The sequence below is a fragment of the Lycorma delicatula genome, chromosome 1 (assembly GCF_047948215.1).
Source record: "Lycorma delicatula isolate Av1 chromosome 1, ASM4794821v1, whole genome shotgun sequence".
Taxonomy (NCBI): Eukaryota; Metazoa; Arthropoda; class Insecta; order Hemiptera; family Fulgoridae; genus Lycorma; species Lycorma delicatula.
Genome location: NC_134455.1, coordinates 186,365,994 through 186,387,570, shown reverse-complemented (window position 1 = coordinate 186,387,570; position 21,577 = coordinate 186,365,994).

The window sequence follows — 21,577 nt, the reverse complement described above, 5'->3', positions numbered from 1 at the left end:
TGGAAAAAATAAGAAGTTATTAGTGAAATACAATTTTATGTACTTTTAAAAATGCGCATATGTATAATATTCATTATTACATATATGTATATGTTTTAGAGTTAGTAAAACAGCTGATTAATTAATATTAATTGAAAATTATTGTTTTGAATCGTATTATTTTTGGATTTTTTCGTTTAATTTCTGTTTAATTTAATTATTCTGGAATTTCTGTTTAATTTTATCTACATTAAAGTTACCTACACAGTGACTGAGAAATAGACCCTCACAAGAACATATATACTGAGGTATACATTCCCGATCTTTAATAATTTGCAAAAAATTCTTATCTTTTAGTTCATTACTTACTCTTCTGATATTGTCGTAAAATATTCTCCCTAAGTCGGAGTTGATCATCATTTCGTTTATTTGTGTTTGTTGCCAATCATTTAATCGCTCTTTGTTTTGATATAATTCTTCAGATCTTATTTGTGTACACGTTCTCTAGTTTTCAAATTTTCTCTCTCTTTATATTCATCATCCTCTTAATGCTTTTATTCTTTCTTTGGTTTTAACATTTTCTTCCTTTTTATATTCATCTTCTTGTCGTTTATTTAAGACATATTTCTTCACGTTACCTTTCTTTTTCCTGTATGATTATTTCTTTTACAATTTTGATTATTCATCAATTAATCCAATAAAAAAACTGAATATTTTACATCGTGAGGTCGAAATTAACATATGTAACCAGTGTACAGGAGTTCAATAAACGGAATAGTTAATTATTATTAACTTTTATTTATACGACACACCAGAAATATGAAACTTTTGTTAATCTGCAACTCACGAAGATACTAATAATACTGAACTAGTAACACGAGTAATAAAGGAACTTTTACTCTATCCTAATATTTCATGCAACATTGTTGAATTAATAATTGTATAAATATTTGATGATAATAAAAACTGATATTTCAGCAATTGTATAACTGTCCACTTAATTAAAGATTTAGAGGATTGTATCACACTTTCAAATAAAATAATTTTAAATGAAGTGCAGCAAAAAATGTTTATATGTAATTTAATAGGCTTAAAAGGAACTAAAGTGTGTCCACATCAGATTTTTTTATTTTTCAGATTTACAAAAAAGAATATTCAATTTTAATTTGTTATAATATCTCTTGGATTAGGTGTACAATTATGATTTAAAACTATAATCCAAAAACAAAATGTTTTAGATGCGCGCATGGCCATAAATTGTTTTCCTATCTTACTGCTTGACATCGCCATTAGCAGAAATAATAACTCCTGAGCAGAGAAAGCCTTCTATGTTTTGCAGTTTGCTAAATGTGAATTTGAAGTTACAGTTCCATGTGCGTTCCATAGAATGTTTAATTGTGATTTTTTGAATGACATAAACATTTGGCGATGGTGTCATTTGAGACGACCGGATGTCTGTGAAAAACGAAGAGTACAGAATGACCGAGGATGTCTGAAATAAATTTTTAAGAAGTTAAGGAGTCTTTTCTGCATTGTCCTAAAAACCTGTTAAGAAGGCCAGCCAAGAACTATGAAAGCCTTTGATATCATTGTGAAATGTTTTAAGGAAACAGAGAAACACATATGCGTCTATACCGTTATATCTCTTGTAGAATATGAAGCTTACCGAGTACGCTGTGCGAGCCGATTTCGCAATCGAAATGTTTCTGTCGAAATGTCATTAATGATGAGAAAATATATTTTATCTTAGTAAAAATGTTAACACACCTAATGTCCGTATCTCTGTGTCAGAAAATCCCCATGAACTCTTAAAATGCGGGAGAAACTCCTCAAAATTTAATATTTTCTGTGCAATATTCCGACGGTAAGTTTACCGACCGTTCTTTGTCACTGAAGCTAGAGTAACAGGAGTTGGTTATTTGGATATACTCTGAATATGACACTTTCACAAATGCAAGATGGATCAGAAAGATCTCTTTAGCAAGTTGGTGTGCCTTCTCACTAGCATAATTCTGTACGGGATTAATTGAATGATGCATTCCCCAACCGCTGCATTATTCGATATGGACATCATGCCAGAACTTGTTTTTTAAGCCTTCGAGGTCATCCGATCTGACCCCATGTGATTTTTTCCTTTGAGGTTTTACACGGGTAAAACCTCAAAGGTTTTACACGGGTCTTGTGCATGTGCCTTCGCTACCTATACTGATCTATTCGTTCTGAGATCCAGGACTGAAGCAGTTCTCACTTCCATTACTTAATCATACTGGTTAACATATGAGAACTCTTCAATCGGTTGGATATAGGTCGCATGAAAAAAGGGAATTACTTTGAACTCTTTTAAGAACTAAGTGTAAGAGTTACTCTAACATTTTATGCGTGATTCATTACTGTAAATAGTAGTTAAGAGCAATTAAATAGCCTTAAATTTATTTTTTTACGCACTATGAATATATATATATATATATATATATATATATATATATATATATCTTTTTTTTGTATTTATAATTACTTTTTCATATCCTTCGTTTAATAATAATGATTGTTTGTCAGTCTTAATTCGATACTAGTTTAAGATTATATCATATTTAATTTGTTTTGGGTATAATTTTTAAATAAATACATAAATTTTATTTTTACTGATGTTCTTTGAACTTAAATAAAGTTTTAAATATACTTACTGGTATGTTAATTTAATATTCAACAGCTCACAAATATTTAGTAAATGAACCTGGTTGGTTGTGGTTTTGAAAGCAGTTTATATTTTAGCGGTGTGGTTTTTTTTTCAGAAAGAAGATAGTATTTATACGGACATTGTAGAATTTTTGTTCTCAGATCTCTTTGGTATATTAGTAATAAATCTTACTGTACACTGTTTTTCCAAGTAGTTTAGTGGTTTAAAAAGAAAAAATGAAAGTTTACAGAAATGAAATTATAAGGAACTGTAAAACGACTTTTAATTTTTATTCAATTATTAGCAACAAATATCGATTTTCTGTTCAGTTACAAACAAAAGGTTTTACTTAGGGTTTTTAAAAATTAGGTTTTTAGTTAATGGGAGAGTATTCGTAATGACATTATTATATAATTTTTTCGTTACAAATATGTAGGCTCAACTCTTGCTTATTTAGTGTCAATTACGGTAAATAGGTTAATCTCAGGTAATCGTCACCGTATTAAATAATCTGCTTTGAAAATAAAAGAAATATTTCTCTTGTAATACTTATATTGCGTGAAAAATATAAATTCTACAGTTAAAGTAGAGAAATTATATTTTAATTAAGATTAAAAGAAAAAAATTAATTCTTGATTACATTGGTTTAACGACAGAAACATTAATTGGACAACTTATTAAGGAGAAATCATACGTAATAATTTATCGGAAATATGTGTATTTATCGAAATACGTGATAATTAATCGGTTTTACTTTTAGCATCCTAATATTTGTTGGTTCTGTCCTTGTCCTGATTCCCATACAATGAAGTTCTTGTTACATTTAGTCGTACATGATTGCTCTACGGTACTTTAAGATTCAAATTATTTTTCGTTTTTTACAGATATAATAAACGATGCTCAATTGTATTTATTAATGTGTACAAAATATGATTAAAATTTTTTATACCAACAGAACTAATAAACAACCCACAACTCAAAACTCACCAGAAAAAAGAAGTCTTGTAAGTTATTGCATTATTTTTATATGAAATATAAAAATAATGCACGAGGTGTGATCAAAAAATACGGTGAATAAATTTTTATTAAAAAAATTAATAAGGTTACATAGAATTCGATTTAATCTCCTTCAAAGTACTGTCCTTGGCTAGCAAAGCACTTATCCCAACGTTGGCACCATGACTGGAGGCATTTCTGGAAGGCTTTCGGAAGGGCTTTCAGCTGCTCGGTCGTGGCCTTCTCAATGTCAGCAATGGTATCAAAACGTTTGCCTTTAAGCGCAGTTTTAATTTTTGGGAAGAGCCAAAAGTCGCATGGTGCTAAATCAGGTGAGTATGGCGGATATGGACAAACAGGAACACTTTTTTCGGCCAAAAACTCGCGAATGAGAAGCGAATGAAGAAGGAAGCCATATTGGTCCATTTTTCTGGTCGCTTTCTTCGTACGCCGTTTCACTTTGAACGGATCCGTACGAGATGTTAAGGTCTTCCGATAGCTCTCGAATAGTCATTCACCTGTTTGAACGAACCATTGTTTCCACTTTTTGCACATTTTCAACTGTTTTTGAGGTTACTGGACGTCCCGCACGCTGCTCGTCTTCAACAGATTCATTTCCGTTTTTAAATCGGTCATACCACTTGTACACAGTCTTCAAAGTTACCACATTATCGTCGTACACCGATTCTAACATTTCGTGAGCTTCTTTGGCACTCTTTTGCAACTTAATGTTAATGCGTTGTTCAAAATCCATGTTGAGCGACAGACACGATAAACATAACCCACACTCTAACGGCTCTGGCAGCTGACTGGCAGCTGGAACGTTTTCCAACTTGTCCCTGCCTGTCTCAGTTGATCACGCTATTGGACAAATTACAGCATATGGATGTAGCGTCGGCATTTGCCGCTATAAAAATTCATTCACCGTATTTTTTGATCACACCTCGGATTAATTATTTTCTGTAAGAAAGTTTTTATGAAATTAACGTAAGTTTTAATGATATTATTGGTATTACGTGTACTTTAGTGGCTAAAAATATTTCATATGCTATATTTTTATATTGGACTTTTTTATTCTATCTATATAAAAATTATAATAGTTTTCTCAGAAATAAGATCTATATAATAAATCTTCTCTATAAATACGAAGATTTGTCTGGTTGTTTGTTTGCAACAGCATCACGCGAGAAGCGACCGACCGATTGCTTGAAAATTTTCAGGGTACATTTGCGTTATCTAAGGAAAGGGTTTAAGCCATAGATCAAGGCCTTGTTCCACTTGGGGGGTAAAGTTGTGAAGTTTCCCTCCTCAAAATTCTATGTCCTTAAGTTACTATAGTTTCTATTCTGTTTTTTGTAATTTAGTTTCTTTTCAAGGATTTCTAAAGTCTGTATACTTTAATTGTTAATTACCAGTATTATAACCCTCATAACCACGAGAATAACAAACACAGCGGGAACCCCGCTGTACTAAAATTTTAGAAATAGATTTTTAAAAAATCTTATAAATATAGAAATGTCGGTGGTAGTTATTGTGGTACAGAGGGAGAAGGTATGTAAAATGTAGATGAGTGACGATTGGTTGGATCCTATGGAATCTATGATGATAAGACTGATGAAATAGAAATTTAAGATATTAACACGGAAGGACGATTTCGGTCAGGTTTTTGAAAATATTCAGGGCTCGCGGACAAAGGAGGAACTAAAAAGTAAATTGTAATTGGTAAAAGAGCAAAATAGTACAAATCATTGTGGTGTGATTAGCCAATAGCAAAGCTAGAGTGAGATAAGCAATTTACTTAAAGGCATAAATTATAGAGCTGCGGACAATGCCCGTGATATGATTTAGAATTCTTATAAAAAATGTTCTACAATGTAACGTAATGTCGTGATTAAAATAAATCGATCTCACCCTCTTGTAGCGTGAAAAGCAAACGCACCGTTTATAGCGCTTATTAATAATAAGATTAGTATAAACAACTAGAAAAAATACTAAAAGGTTGATGAACTTAGGTTATGTGTTTACCAAGATTAGAACCAGAATACCTGAGTAAAATGTACAAAACTGATAAGGTTGCAGAAGAAGCGTGATGATACCATGGGGGATAAAAGGTTACCAATTATTAATTGTTAATTTTCGGATAATCGTTGGGCATAAGTGTTCAGTAACATGAGATGAAAAGCTGGTAATGGGTAAAGTTCATGAAGTAACGCAGCTGAAGGAACTGATAATATGCGTTAGAGAAGAGATAAAAAGAAGGGGATTGGATGACAAAGTGTTTGATAATGATAATATTATAGATTCGTAGGATAAGTTCATTTAAAAAAGAAAAGTATTGAACAGGTATTTCTTCAATTTTCCGGTTCAATTTTGAAAATTTAAAATAAAAAATTAAAGTATAAAGGAGGATTTTTAAAGCTAAAAGTGTATGCAACAAAATTTTTTCTGATCAAATGCCAATAGAGGTAAATTTACAGTTTTTAATGAAAGTTGGAAGTGTAACGACCAAAATTCTCTTTCATTGTTTAATGTGATCAAAAAGGAATGAAGTGAAATATGTGTACAGGGTGATATTGAAATGCATAATGATATCGAGTGTTTGCCAAATGATACAATAAAATATTATATGTTATGCCAGATATAGTATATATGAATTAAAAGGAAATTTTAAAATTACTTGTGACAGTTCAACAAAAAAAAAATGGATGATTTAACTGGGAATTTATGTCACTAGATTATGTTTTAAACCATTGAACATTTTTAGAAGGATAAGATCAGATAAGGCTAAGGAGACACATCTTTAAGTATGTCTCTTTCAAATACAATTTAAAGTGGTTATATAAGGAGAAGAAAACTTCATTGTAGCTCAATGGAAGAAAAGTTTCAAAATGTGTGAGGTTCAAAAGAATTTTGAAAGTTGATTACTTCTAAAATAAAATTAAATATCCATCTAACACCAAGGAATCATAGTGGTTAAATTATTTTAGTCTTCTGCGTTCGGTCGGTGCTGAAGCGCGGACGAGGTTAGTTACGCGCATAAAGTCAAACATAATAAACGCCAGGTGTGGACAGGATACTGGCGAAGATGTTTAAACGTACACCGAAGGAGAACTTAGGGTTGTTGGCAGACTTAATTAATAACGGGTTTAACTAGGGAGAGTTCCGAAAAATTCTTAATGTTAAGGCAGATTCAGGAAGATATATATTCCGTTATAGATAATTTAAATAACATTGTCAACTTAATGTTGAACGAGTGGGGGTATAAGGTTTACAGTGTTTTAGTGAATTTTCAAGCGGAAATTTTTTGTAGAATTATAGGAATGTGTCATTTTAAAAATTGACGAAAATATGACTGTCCTTTAAGTTTATAAATATGTTTAATCTACTGTATAACCGTACAAAGGTAGTGATGTGGGAAAGGGGCAGAAAAGTGAATTTATGAAAAACCTGATTTCTTCAAAACGCGTTTTTTCTGATATCCTGTTATTAAAACATCTCTTTGAGGATAGGCTGTTTTTCTGTTATATGTTTTTTCTTTTTTGTTTATTATCCTCTTTTTTGATCTTTGAGTTTTACTTCGTTTTTAGGATCAATCTAAAAAAAATATTATTTCTTTTTTTTGTTAGTTTTTTATCTTGTGTTAAGATAAAGATTGGTTGATTTACCCATTCTTGCGTGAAAAAGAATGGATAGGTTTTAAAAGGAGATATATTAAACGTTTCAAAATGTAGACACTTCCGTTAATTGATGTTTTTGTTAAAAAATAGTACCACTTTGTAAGGGATTATCGGGATAAGTTACAATAATTAAATTAATATTCTCTTTTACGGTTTGAATTTAGATTTCTGGTAAAAAAGTATTTTAGTAATAAATTGTGCAGAACGGCAAAAAGGATAATTTTCACTAACTGAGGGCAGTTAAGAGTTTTAAACTACAAGCATGAGCTTGAAGGTAAGTTCTTAGATCGTTTATTGTCTAATTTAAGATTACAAGAAAATAGCTCATTTTATAAGGGGTTGTATGGTATTGGCGGAGTACTGACAAAGCAGTTTGAATGTTCTGAGATCCTGCCCAACGATTTGCTGAAGCGGCTAATCGGAAGGAATTGGAAGCCTCTGTTGGTTATAATACTAGGGAAGATAGTAGGTTAGGGTGCAATTAAGTTTTAAGTTTAATTATTAAAAGGAAACCAACCTAACAGATGTCCTTATTTTATTTCTTATTATTAAAATATAATAGGCGAATATCAAAAATGTACACTAATGATTTTGCATTAAGTTGTGTAGTTCCTTGCTTGTCAAAAACTATTGACAGTTAGATAGTTTAGGTACTGCAGTAAACTACTACTAGTACTAGAAGTGAACTCACTAACATTGCCGGTCAGTGCTGGTATTAAATGACAAATTTGGCTTAATAAAAAGGCAACAGGAAATAGTTTCATTCTCATTATACCTAGTAAGTATAGTATGTTTGTTATTTTAATAATGGCAATGCAAATTTTTGGGATAGCTAATGCTTTATGCCGGATCATATAACGTTGAGTTAGTGGGATTTTATAAATATAGTACAAGTTATTAAACGCATTTATTTTTCTGACCGTTTTGTTAAAATGAGACTATTAATGTTAAGTATATTATGTTGATCAGTTAATTCAAGTTCTATTTTCATTCTGCCGTGGTAGAATTTTTAAAAATTGCTTTGTTTTTCTATAAGTTTTGTTTTTTAGACGTAGTTTTTATTTAACGTGTTCTATATTTTTAATTATATTCCCATGCGAAGTTTTTATTTTTTAGAAATAATAGGAAATTCAGGAAAATACAGTCATAAGTAAGCAAGAGAATGTGATTTTTTTCATGTTAATTATTATCCTCCCAAGCAGTTTTATATTGTCAACAAAAAACTGTTAATTTTTACTTCCCATACAGTAAAATTAACAAAATCACAATGAATAATTATTTGAATTATTATCAAAAAGTTGGTATTTTTCTAACCGCTTTCATTAAAAAAATATACAATATCACTAATATTTTAAAACGTAAAGAAATATTAATGCGTAAAACTTTTGTAAATATATGTAATTTTTACTAACTTTTACGTCGATAGTTTTGCTTAAACTGTACATAAGCTGTTTCATGGGCTGTTTCATTTTAAACGTTAATACAACTTATATGATTTACTGCAAACAGAGCTTGGATTTAGTAAACGTCAAATGGTTTTCAATTAAAGCATATAATTTATTTACGCTAAAATATTCCAAACTGCAATATTTAAACTTGTTTGACACCGCGCAATCTACTTTCAAATAAAATAAATTTTCTCTAAATAATTTAACAACTTATTTTTTGAAATTCAGTGTGTATTTTGATTTATTATTATTATTTAGCGTCACAACTCTTTTTTTCTCTAGCCTATTCTAGTTATATATTTAAATTTATTTTATTATTTTAAAAACTTTTTATCTTGCCTAGTGAAAGATATTTATTTTAAATAATGTGTTTGCTCAGTTTAATATGCGGGAAACAAAATACCTACTTTACTATACTATTTGTTTGGTTTTTAACTTAATTTTTTGTTTGAGCTTCGTCAGTGACTGCTACTATTGAAGAAATTATTACATTAAATTCTACTATCATTTATTTTATTAAATTTCATGCAGAGCAAATTCATCGTTTAAAAAAGATTTTTTTTTTGTTTTATTTGGGGAAAATGATTAAAAAACTATTTATCCTACTCATTGCTAATAAATTAAAAAACCTGAGAAGTACTATTTATTACTATCACAGTACACAAAGAATGTTTTAATAACAAGAAAGATTTTATTTTATTCAGGGCACGGTAGTGAAGCCGGAAAATTGCCAAGCTTGGATATTCATTTGACGTTTGATTGAAGGCGCTGAACATCACGATATATTTTTAATAATTTAATGACATTTAATGACTCGAACTTAAGGACTTTACACTGAATTTTTACACCTATAAAACTAAAATTGTTCAGGCATTAAAAGAGTCTGATTTGGTTGCTTGTGCGAATTTCTTTCAAGAAATTTTGCAGCGTTTGGACGGTTATGAAAACTTCTTTAACCATATGTTTATGTCAGATAAGCTCATTTTTACCTGAACTGCTACATAAATAAGCAGAATATTCGATATTGGAGTGCTGAAAATACTTCAATTATAAGAGAAACCGTTGCATAGTCCAAAAGTGTACTGTACCCTTTTGTTACACTGTTTAAACTTCAGACCATTTTATCTAATAGTTAAATAATGATCGATCTTCTACAAAAAAATCTACATCTTCTTCCTGATATACTTCTTCAAACGATTCTAATTATAATAAATATCTTTACAACAGTAACTAATTGATAAAGCCATTAAATAGAAAACATATTAAAAAGTTCAACTACCCATTTCTTTGTAACAACACAACGCACTCGTGTACAAGGTACAATCACTATAGACAAAAATATAAATTGTTTAAACGTGCACTAATAAAACGTGCACTATAACACAATTAAAAAATTCTATGTTTTATTTTCACTTGTACATACAAAAGCAATCTCAGAATCTATATATAAAAGTATGTAAAAAAAAAATTAAATAATATTTCCAATTTTCTTAAAACAAACTGATTAATGTTTTACGGTGTATTTTAATGGTAATTATGGTACATTTTTGCTATATTAATTTTGATGATTTATTTCATGAATTTCTAAATTGATATAAATTTAATTTTTGTAGATGTAGTCCAAACGTAAAAAATTACACTATTTATCAACTGTATTCTGATCGAATATAGACGGTGAGTAAAATGCACTGTTTTCCATAAAAAATGAAAAAATCGTTTACTGATTAACTTTTCTATCACAGAGTTTCTTATAATTTTGACTCACAATGAATGCTTCTGAGATACAAGCAGTTGCATAATCATCATAATTTATTCTCTGTGATTAATAATATAGCAAGTTTTAAAAGCAAACTGAATAAATGTTCACGTTTTAACTATAGCATTTATATTTCACAGATCTTTGTATACACGGTTCTGCAAACAAATTTTTAAATAAGTGAAAAAGGCAATAGAAAAACACTTTGTTCTTCAAATCTTTCTAATAAACTTTGCAAGCGGTGATAATTGTAATTAGAAATTACTGTAATTTTTTTGGAATGATTTTGTCTTGTGTTATATCACTATAAGAATTATGTTTATGGTAACTAACTCATACGTGTTATAAAATGAAAAAAATTCTACTGTACCGTCAATTATTTTTTAATATTTTTAATTTTTTATTACTGCTGTAAAGAACGCTTTAAGCCAGTTAACTGTATTTATGTCAAAATTCATAAGGAGGGTTTAAAATATTAGGGTGTCCGGTTTTATGTGATTTATACTTCAATGCTTAGTAGGACTTTTTGTACAACAATGCCGGATTAGAAACAATGTATGAACAGTTATATATGCATAGCTGTTTCCTATAACTACTTACAAAGTAATTAATCAACAAGCTTCTCAAATCTTAGCACTGATCCAGCGATTCTCTAGACAAAACTTACGGAACCTCAAGATGAAGAAGGGTTTATGGACAAGGAAAACGGTTGGTTACTGAAAGATAAATACTGTGAGATCGTGAGGTGAAACAAATTACCCCAAAAAATGATTCAAGACCATACAAATTTTGAGTATCCATCCTTCTCATAGTCCCTATGAGAAAATAAAATGAAAATGGAATCTTACCCAGAAAGGAATATATAAATATATATTTTATATATACATAAAATGTGTGTGTGTATTAAAACGCAATAAACGTAATGATGTTTGGCTTCATGAAAAGAGTCATAAATTGCTCCAAAAAATGATGCTTAATTAATAATAAACATCTAATTCAAAGCTTATTAGAGAAAATGAAGAGCAAAGCGATTTTCCATTCCTTTTCTAATGGAGCTAAGTTTACTTTTGCATATCAATTTGCAAATCCACCAAAATAAAGGTTTATCCCTGCAAGTGATATCTTCTTTTTTTTCACCAAAGAAACTTTACAGCGAGCATAAAATGGTGAATTGAAACTTAACAAGCTGTAAAAGAATATTATGATTCTTTTACTATTATATTTCCTGACATTTACCGTTATCTTGATAAAAAAAACTGGGAAAAATCTGACTAGATTTTTTCGAAAATAAATGAGCAATATAGTCTAAAATTAGAGCATATCTTATTTATACTATCATTTTTCATTTACTAATACTTTGATTTGTTGATACACGCTTCTTGTAAATGATACACGCTTTTTGCATATATCAAAGAAAAAAAAATCTTTATCTTTATATTCTGTAAGAAAAAACTATAAAAAAGGTTATTTGAAAACTTTTCCCATGACGTAATTTTTTGGCAGGAAGGACTATCTATAGAAATATTTTAATAGTATTGTTTTTGTCCATAAATTCCTCAACTAATAACTAATTGCTTAAGCCGCTTTGATAATCTTTTTTTATAACTTACTGGGTATGAACAAATTTTTCTATTAATATAAAACTAAAAAAGTTGAATTTTAAACCAATTTTACACATATTTATTGTGATATAACAGATTAAACCTTCATTTTCATCAAGTGACAACAATTTTTGTAATTTATTTCCTGGGGATAAATCTCAGTAAATAATTTTATTTTATTTATTTATAATGAGTACGTAGCAATCTGTTTATCTGAACAAACAGCAACCCTACCCAAGGCGCAGTCAGATGAGGATGATATATATGATATGTAAATGAGGTGTAGTCTTGTACGGACCTATTCTGACCATTCCTTTTGTTTGTGTGGTTAGTTGAACTCCAACCACCAAAATACACCGGTATCCACTGTCTGGTACTTAACTCTTTATACAAATAACTAATCTTTACTAAAATTTAAACCTGAGAACCTTCGATTTGGAAAATCAGCTGTTAAGTGATTTACAACGACAAATTTATCAATAGACAAGTTCGGTTGGCTAACTAGTTAAATGAGATAAAACAAATAAAGACTATTAAATGTTATATTTTTATTATTGATGGGAATTTTTTCTAGTTAACAGGTCGAAACGGTATCCAGATCAACTATGTTTGTCTAACATATTATACTATAAATAATGGAAAATTTAATCAATAACAACTATTAAAAAAATAGCTCATTTAAAACACAATGTAAAATAAATAATTATGGTTCTTATTAGAAATAGGTCCTTCGTACGAAATTTACAACTTAGTGTGCGTGTTTAAGGCATGAAAGAATTAAGTTGAGGTGAAATTGAAATTAAGTTAATTTTAAATTTAAAGTTGATAATTATTATAGATTTTTTTTTGTAGTTACATTCTTACATAAATCTTATTTTCTCCCTTGTAATTCTTATTGTCATTTATATTTGTCAAATTGTATCTTACCGATGATTTTGATTGTAAATAACAAGCTTCATAATAACGAAGAATCTTAGGTGAACTAAGTTTATTTTCCAATTCTTACTTTCCTGTCATCATAGCTTTAGAGATGTACTGCAAGAAATAAAGTATGGTAATCACTCAAAAATGGTTATGACTTTATTTCATTTCTCGACGTTTCACCAGGAACTTCAAAAAACAAAAAAACAAGTGAAGCGGGTCGTATGACCCGCTTCATATGAGTGTTATTTGTAGTTTGTTATTACGAGATTGCTACTATACTATTCTTCTCACTTAAATTAATTTTATAAATTTATTATCTTACTAGAGTTTCTTTTGTTTTGATATACCACTTTCATCCATTCGTAATAATCTTTTTTTATGAGGCATATTGTAAATATTTTGGTATTTCTTAGTTTTAACAAAGCTTTATTGAAAACATAAACTATAATTAAAAAAATGTTTAATTCTTATTAAAGAAATAATTTTTGTAAAATACTTGAAGACTATTGTAGACAAAAGTATTCCAGTAATCATGTAACATAAATTAGATTATATGTAAATGACGCCATCACTAAGTTATCGTCATTCTCAAAGAAACAATTATTGCTAAGGACATTTTCTAAATAGATTTTGATGTAACTTTTCACATTTTTGGTTACTTTTAGTTGGAAATTAAAATACCTTTTTAAAATCCATTCAAATCTTACAGTCAGTATTTCTTTATGTATAAATTTAATAATTTTCCCATATCCTTATCTAATTTTATATTTTTCATTTAATATTTTTGTTATATTATCGTTATATTTGTATTTTGTAATAAACTGCTAGATCTAGAATAATATAAAAAATAATACTCTAGTATACTCTTCTGCTTATAAGATATTTTACGTACTGACAAATGTTTTAAATACTTTCCGTATCAGGATGAACTATTTATTTACGAATCACTCTATCTACTACATAATAAATATTGTTTTTTATTAATATCTTTATACCGTATATATATAAAACAGTGTCCTGACAGACTGACTAATCAACGGCATAGCTCAGACCGCTTAATCTAAATAGGTGGATTATGGAGAGTACATTGTTTTTGTAAGTTAACAGTTAGTTCATGCTTGAGCAAAAATCAAAGGAACTTTTAATGCCGAATGAAAATTTTAAAGTGAATCGAGGATACTAACAATACGAAAACTCACGTCTATTTACTAACATTTACCAAGCTTTAGAGGAAACTTATTGTTCTTTCAGAAACGTTTAATTCAATTACGAGGATAAAGTAGTTTTTTATGGTGGAGGTAGAAACGCCGATCAAATTCCGGTTTATTTTAAAATGCCAGCAGTTCAACATTTAATACAGGCTGTTAAGGTACACAGTAGCGGTTATGAGAAACAGCGATGTACAGACAATACCTGCACAAGGCAAAAAAATATATGTAAGACAAAACCTTTAATTACTTGAATAGAAATTACTTTAAAAAAATACAACTTTAAAAGACAAATTATCTCTATATCTAAATATATATAACAGTGTCCTGACTGTTTGACTCATCAACGAGTAGCACAAGCCGTTTAATTTAGGTAGGTGAATTTTAGAGGGTAATTTATTTTATAATGTAAGCATCCCCTTAGGAAGGATTTTGGAAAAATTTGTCTATACAAAGTGAAAAGAGGAAGAAATTTTTCAATTTCATCTCTATACCTCTGGAACCAAAGTAATTAAAAATTCGTATTTATACGCTCCTTTGAAAACAAAAACCACATTTTACAACAATTCTCAAACATCCAATTTGGTGGAAAAGGAAGAGGACCAAAATTTTGAATGAAAATTCTAAATCTCAATAATATTAATGAATAATGACTGATGAATAATGAATTACGACACAACTTCGGTCCGCATTCTCCATTATTTTACACCTCAAATTTAATACAAACTTCTGTTTCTTTGTCACTCTTCATATTTTGGCGTGTATAAAAGCATTAGTTTTGTAATTTACTTGGTGTTTTTTGATTGTTAATATTTTTAATATTTTAATAATTTCATATACGATTCAAAGTCGTAAATGTTACCATGTGCGTAAAAAAATAAATTGTTTTCGATACATTGTACTGTTTGCCATCTATTGATCTATTGATTAATTCAAAAACTATAAAATCGTATTAAGATAATTTGTAGTAAATTTAACATTTTATATTCATTAATTTTGTTTTTGTTTTAGTTTATTATATCGATATTAGTGTTACATAGTTCGATTAATTTATTTAATTTAACTTTTATATTTGATAAAAAGTTATTATGCCGACCTCCGTAGATGAGTAGATAGCGTCTTGGCATTTCGTGCGGAAGTTCCGGGTTTGAATTCCAGTCAGGCATACGCTACCAATTTTCCACTAATGACCGTAAATGTTGACGCCCTCAACAACAATGTTTTGTAACAAAAAAAAATTGTTGTTCACGATTACGATATTCGATTAATTCTATGTTAAAAGGAACAAATATTTTATACACGGAACGATGCTCCATGCACGTGCAGGTCATATCAAAAATTTAAAACTCACGAAGTTAATGACAGTGAGCCAACCACGCGAACGGAAATACACATGAGTGCGCACGTCATTGCAGGCGGAAAAATTTAAATTGAGACATAGTGAAATAGAATTTAAATATAGTATCTGAGTTGGTTACTCAGTTGTTTTTGTGGTGTTTTCTGCTAACCTAAAATAACACATCTTCCCCAAATACTTTACACCCCTGGTCAACAAGTCTGAAACGTACGAACATTCTCTGGATAATGTCAACTATAGAAGTAATTTGAGAAGATCTAAATCCTCACCAAAGCCAATAAATCACTTTGCCAAAATTCGGCCATAAAACATCAATCTTTAAATTATAATAAAATTTTCACAAAAAAACTTGTTTATTTTGAAAACTTATTCTACGTTCAAATCCATCAACGCGAGCAAAGCAGCGAATAACAGATAGTATAAATAATATATATATATATATAAATGAGTAGCTTATTTCCAAAACCTACTACTTTAATTTTAGTAAACTTTTAGAAAAGACAAAAAACTATGATCAATTTTTCCATGATTCGAATTTAAAATCTCTGTTTTTAAAAATTACATAAAAAATAACTTTATATATTTCCCTAAATTTTATTAAAATGCTACTTTCACATGATTTTGTATTCCTAATTTAGTTTTAAAATAGCATGTTTTGGAAATAAACTTTAAGAATAGTAGGTTTTGGAAAAAATAAAGGCATCCATGTATTTACATTAGTAAAAGTCATGTTGAATTTATTTTAATAAAAGACGCCAAAATATAATAAAAGAGAATACTTGACTACAGTTTTAATACTGTTTAAGCATAACACGTAAACCTAGCATTAAAATTTTATAAAAAAAGTTAATTTAAAATGTTTACTTCATTTTACTAAATAAGATTTTAATTTACGATTTCAGTGTTGTCTTGCTCTTCATTTTGATAACCACATGAAGTAATCAAGTTTTGTAGTAATAAAGCCTCTTTGTAAAAGTCCATTGCTTCCCACCGATATCCTATAGGAAGTAGAAGTTCTTTCACATCTGTAAGTGGTTCTTTCATACTAGCGTGGTTTGAGGGTGTAGTAGTTTTCAACAATAAGATTCTTTTACAAAAGTGGCAAAACATGGCTATAAATATCATGGCTAGTGCTAACAAAACTATATATGTTTCTGAACGTGATAGTATTGCATTATGGATCAGAAAGTCCAAGAACGTTTGCCTCGGTTATATTGAAACCCTTTTCAGTTTTCAAAAATCTGTCAAATGGACTTTCCCAGTTTACAAAAATGAAATTAGAAGTTGTAAACAATATTCGTACTTGTGAAACAATGTCATTGCTCTTGAAATAAAGTGGTGTCTCTTTTTCGCAGTTTTCTCTCTACCGCACCAAATGCTCGATCTGCAGGCATGTATGAATGACTTCTGACCAGTCAAAACCACTCAAACTGTCGATTTTTTACTTCCTTATATGAAGTACAAAAGGAAGTACTGTGATAACGAAAAATTTCGATTTTCAGATTTCAACGGAAATATCTATTTTAACTAGTTTGGGCGTGACGTCTGTACGTACTTACAGACAAAAAATGTTATAATAAAAAAAAAAATTAAGATAAATAATAATTCAATAATGATAATAATAATAAAAAATCTAATGTGAACAATACTTGACTTCCTTGTACGTCTATTAAATTGTACATACACATTTTTTTTAAATGGAAAGTAAATAAATTTTTTTTTCATTAATAATTTTTGATATTATTTTTTGTTATTATTGAATTATTATTTATCATAAAAATATTTTTACAATCAGTGGCTAATAATTATTAATAAATCAATATATTTAAATTAAAAAAAAGGAAATGAAGTCTGATTCGAATCGATGTGTCTTACCCGTGTAAGATCCAAATATTTTATTAATTAAAATTTTATTTGGCTACAACTTCAAAAAAAAGTGTTGTTGTCATGATACCAAAGAAGGTAGGAGCAGATAAATGTAAAAAATATAAAACAATTAGCTACTCACGCATTAAAAATCTTAGCTAGAATTCTGCAAAGAAAGATTGAAAAGGAGAGTGAAAGAAGTCTTAGGAGAAGATCAATTTGGATTCAGGAAAAGTATAGGGACAAGGGAAGCAATTTTAGCGCTTAGATTAATAGTAGAAGGAAGATTAAAGAAAAACAAACCAACATACATGACATTTATAGACTTAGAAAAGGCATTTGATAACGTAGACAGGAATAAAATGTTCAGTATTTTAAAAAATTGTGGGTTCAAGTATAGAGATAGAAGCACAAATGTTAAAATTTACAAAAACCAAACTGCAACAGTAATAATTGAAGAACATAAGAAAGAAGCCATAATTATAAAGGGAGTCCGACAAGGATGTTCCGTATCACCGTTACTTTTTAATCTTTACATACAACTAGCAGTTAATGATGTTAAAGAACAATTTAGATCCCCAGTAACAGTACAAAGTGAAAAGATAAAAATGTTCGATTTGCTGATGATATAGTAATTCTAGCAGAGAGTAAAAAGGATTTGGAAGAAACAATGAATGGCATGGATGAAGTCCTACGCAAGAACTATCGCATGAAAATAAACAAGAACAAAACAAAAGTAATGAAATGTAGTAGAAATAACAAAGATGGACCACTGAATGTGAAAATAGGAGGAGAAAAGATTATGGAGGTAGACAAATTTTGTTATTTGGGAAGTAGAATTACTAAAGATGGACAAAGCAGGAGTGATATAAAATGCCGAATAACACAGGCAAAACGAGCTTTCAGTCAGAAATATAATTTTCTTACATAAAAAATTATTTTAAACGTCATTTTTGAAAGTATATGTTTGGAAGCTTTATATGAAAGTGAAACTTAGACCATCGGACTACGTGAACAGACAAAATTAGATGCTTTTGAAATGTGGTGCTATAGGAGAATGTTAAAAATGAGATGGTTGGATAAAGTACCATTAGAAAAGGTGTTGCGGCAAATTGATGAAGAAAGAAATATTTGGAAAAATATAGTTTAATGAAGAGACAGACTTATAGGATATATCTTAAGGCATCCTAGAATATTTGCTTTTATGTTGGAGGGACAGGTAGAAGGGAAAACTTTTGCAAGCAGGTAAAATTTGGAATATGTAAAACAAATTGTTCGGGATGTAGGATGTAGGGGGTATACTGACATGAAAAATATTGCACTAGATAGGAAATCTTGGAGAACTGCATCAAACCAATCAAATGACTGAGGCCAAAAAAGAAAATTATTCTAAAATGAATTTTAATTGTTATGTTCTTATAAACCTGTAAGAACAAAATATATTACAAACCTCTCTCACAAATGATGTAGTTCTTTTGAGATTTAATATTACACGAAGGGTTACTTCATTAAGGTGTTATTAATGGTTAGTAGTAAAGCTACTGACAAATTCTGCTTGTTTATATAGAGTTTCTTATTTAATATTTTATTAGTTCATCCCTAATCATCCATTAACAATCTAACAACAGGAATTTAAAAAAAAAGAAGATTTTAAATACTTTAGTTTGAAATTGTATAACCTTAGACAAAATATTTTATTAAATATTTAATGTTTTAGGTTAACTAAGTAAAGACTGAATAAAAGCAAATCCTAATTAATTTTTAGTTTTTTTTAGGGTAAAAATTTCATGTTGTCGGTAAAAATTAAAAAAAAAAAAGAATGATAAATAAAAACTATTGATGATAATTAAGTCTAAAAGAAAAGAAAACATAACCCAGCTTAACATATCCCGTCCCAGCTACCAAGACCAGGCTGCTGGGACGGGAATGGCATAGACGGGCCCGGTGTCCCTGGTAAAATAAAAAAGGATTTTATTTTGGTTTTCTTCTCTTTTACTCCCTCCCAATATTTACAATTTCCCTTGAATATACAGATTTTAATGAAACAGGTATTGTACTAAATCGTAAGTTGAAAGGTAAAATACGTATAAAAAATTTTAAGGCTCAAAGTTAAATAAAAGAATCAGAACTGACATTTGGTAAAACAAGTATGTCTTCGATTCTAAATCCCTCAATTAGGAAAAATATTCAAAATTAATATTGCTACTTTATAACCATCTTTATCTTGGATTACGAATTACTAAATTTTAAAATATTTAAATTATAAATTAAGAGAATATTGTTAATAAATGATAATTACATTAACCTTGTATTCGTAAACATTCATTCAAGTGATACCATTCATAAACTTTCGTCTGTCAGACCAGTTCAGGAAAATGGGGTTAATCCATTGAAAATACTATTAAAAATATTATAAATTACTCTTATCATTTTTTTATATATTTTTTTTAATATTAGCACAACTTAAACATAATATTATTATTTGCACTATAGAAAACAAATTTTACCGAAATGTTCTAAGCAAATAAATATTTTGCAGTGATTGTATTGATTCATTATTCTTAATATTGAAGGGCAAAATGCGCATATTTTTCTTTGTTGAGAAGTTTTTGGCTGTTGAATGGTAGGGAGAACTGATGCACCAATTATTTCCGCTATGTTTTCTTTTAGGTTACGCCGTAAAGTTGGTGTATTTATGCGGGCTTACTACTATGGTCCCATGAGGGCTATACTCAATGCTTTAGTAAATTCACGGCGGTTTATTTGTTTTTTATTTTCTGTTACCACCGTATTATGAGTATATATGACATATGAATTTATAAGTGAACTATTTATTATACTATAAAAATAGCAACGCCCTTTTTGTCTTTTACGGCTGCAAGAAATGTAAGCGCTCATTTAATCAATGTATCAACAGCTCAGCAAATTTTAAATGGATAGCGTCCTCTGAACCCAAGTAATAGTTCATCCACCGTAACGTATGAACCCGACCTGTAATTTTTGTGACAAGGACTAATAAATTCTTCCCATATCTCACGTATTGGAGCAAAAATGTCATTTTCTTTTCGTTCTTCTCACGTTGATAGGTTATCAAATCGAAGACAATTCAGAAAAAATCAAAAGATTCTCTGCTCATCATAGAGACATAGCGCGTACCGCTGAAAGTTGAATCAAACATTTCAATTAATGTTTTTCTATTATCATGAAAGGCAGCTGATAAAGTTAATATCCTTATTAAACCACTAATTTCTTGAAAGCTTGTGGCAGAAACAATCTGGTTTTTATATTTTTAATTTTTAATTCAATCATTTCATTTGTATGAATGACCAATTTATTTATTACGGCCTGTGTTATAAACAATTAAAAGAATTCCAGAGGGTACGCACAGTTTTAGCTCAATTTTTTGTTCCAGGAATCACATGGATTATGTTTCTAGCAGCTTTTTTTGACCTGCGAGTGCTAGAAATAGCTGACCATTTATAACCACATTCCCACGCAGATAGTTCTTGTTTGGAAATATATTGTCGTTTATGTTTTGAGATAAAAAATAATTTATTACTAAATTATTGGATTGAGCATATAGTAGGAGTAGGGTTAACAATATATAATATTGTTATAATATATAATAATCGGATGCAGTTGAAGTACTGGGATGTCTATCTGGTGAGCCTTAAGGAAAGAAATGGTTAGCTGGTGCAGATGATGAAATATACGAGGATTTATGTTGTATAGTAGAATTCTTTTCTTTGCAGGAGAAAATATTCTTACTTCATTTCTTTGTTCGTTCATAAGAATCGTCATTATAAATCAATCCATTGTCAGATATTGTCCAGATAGAATCAGCATCACTGTCGTAAAGTTCATCGAAACAGAGTGATTCTCAATATTATTTTCTGTTTCTCAGGTCGAATCAAAAGGACCATTCTCACATTCTTCGACATACAATTTTTTAATCATACGATTTTTATCACTAGGTTTATACTTTCCATGTTTTTATATTTTGTGTAAAAAAATGTTATCTAAACTTAAAAAAAATCCTACTACTAAAATTAAAAAAACAATTACTTTCCATATAAAAAAAAATAAAA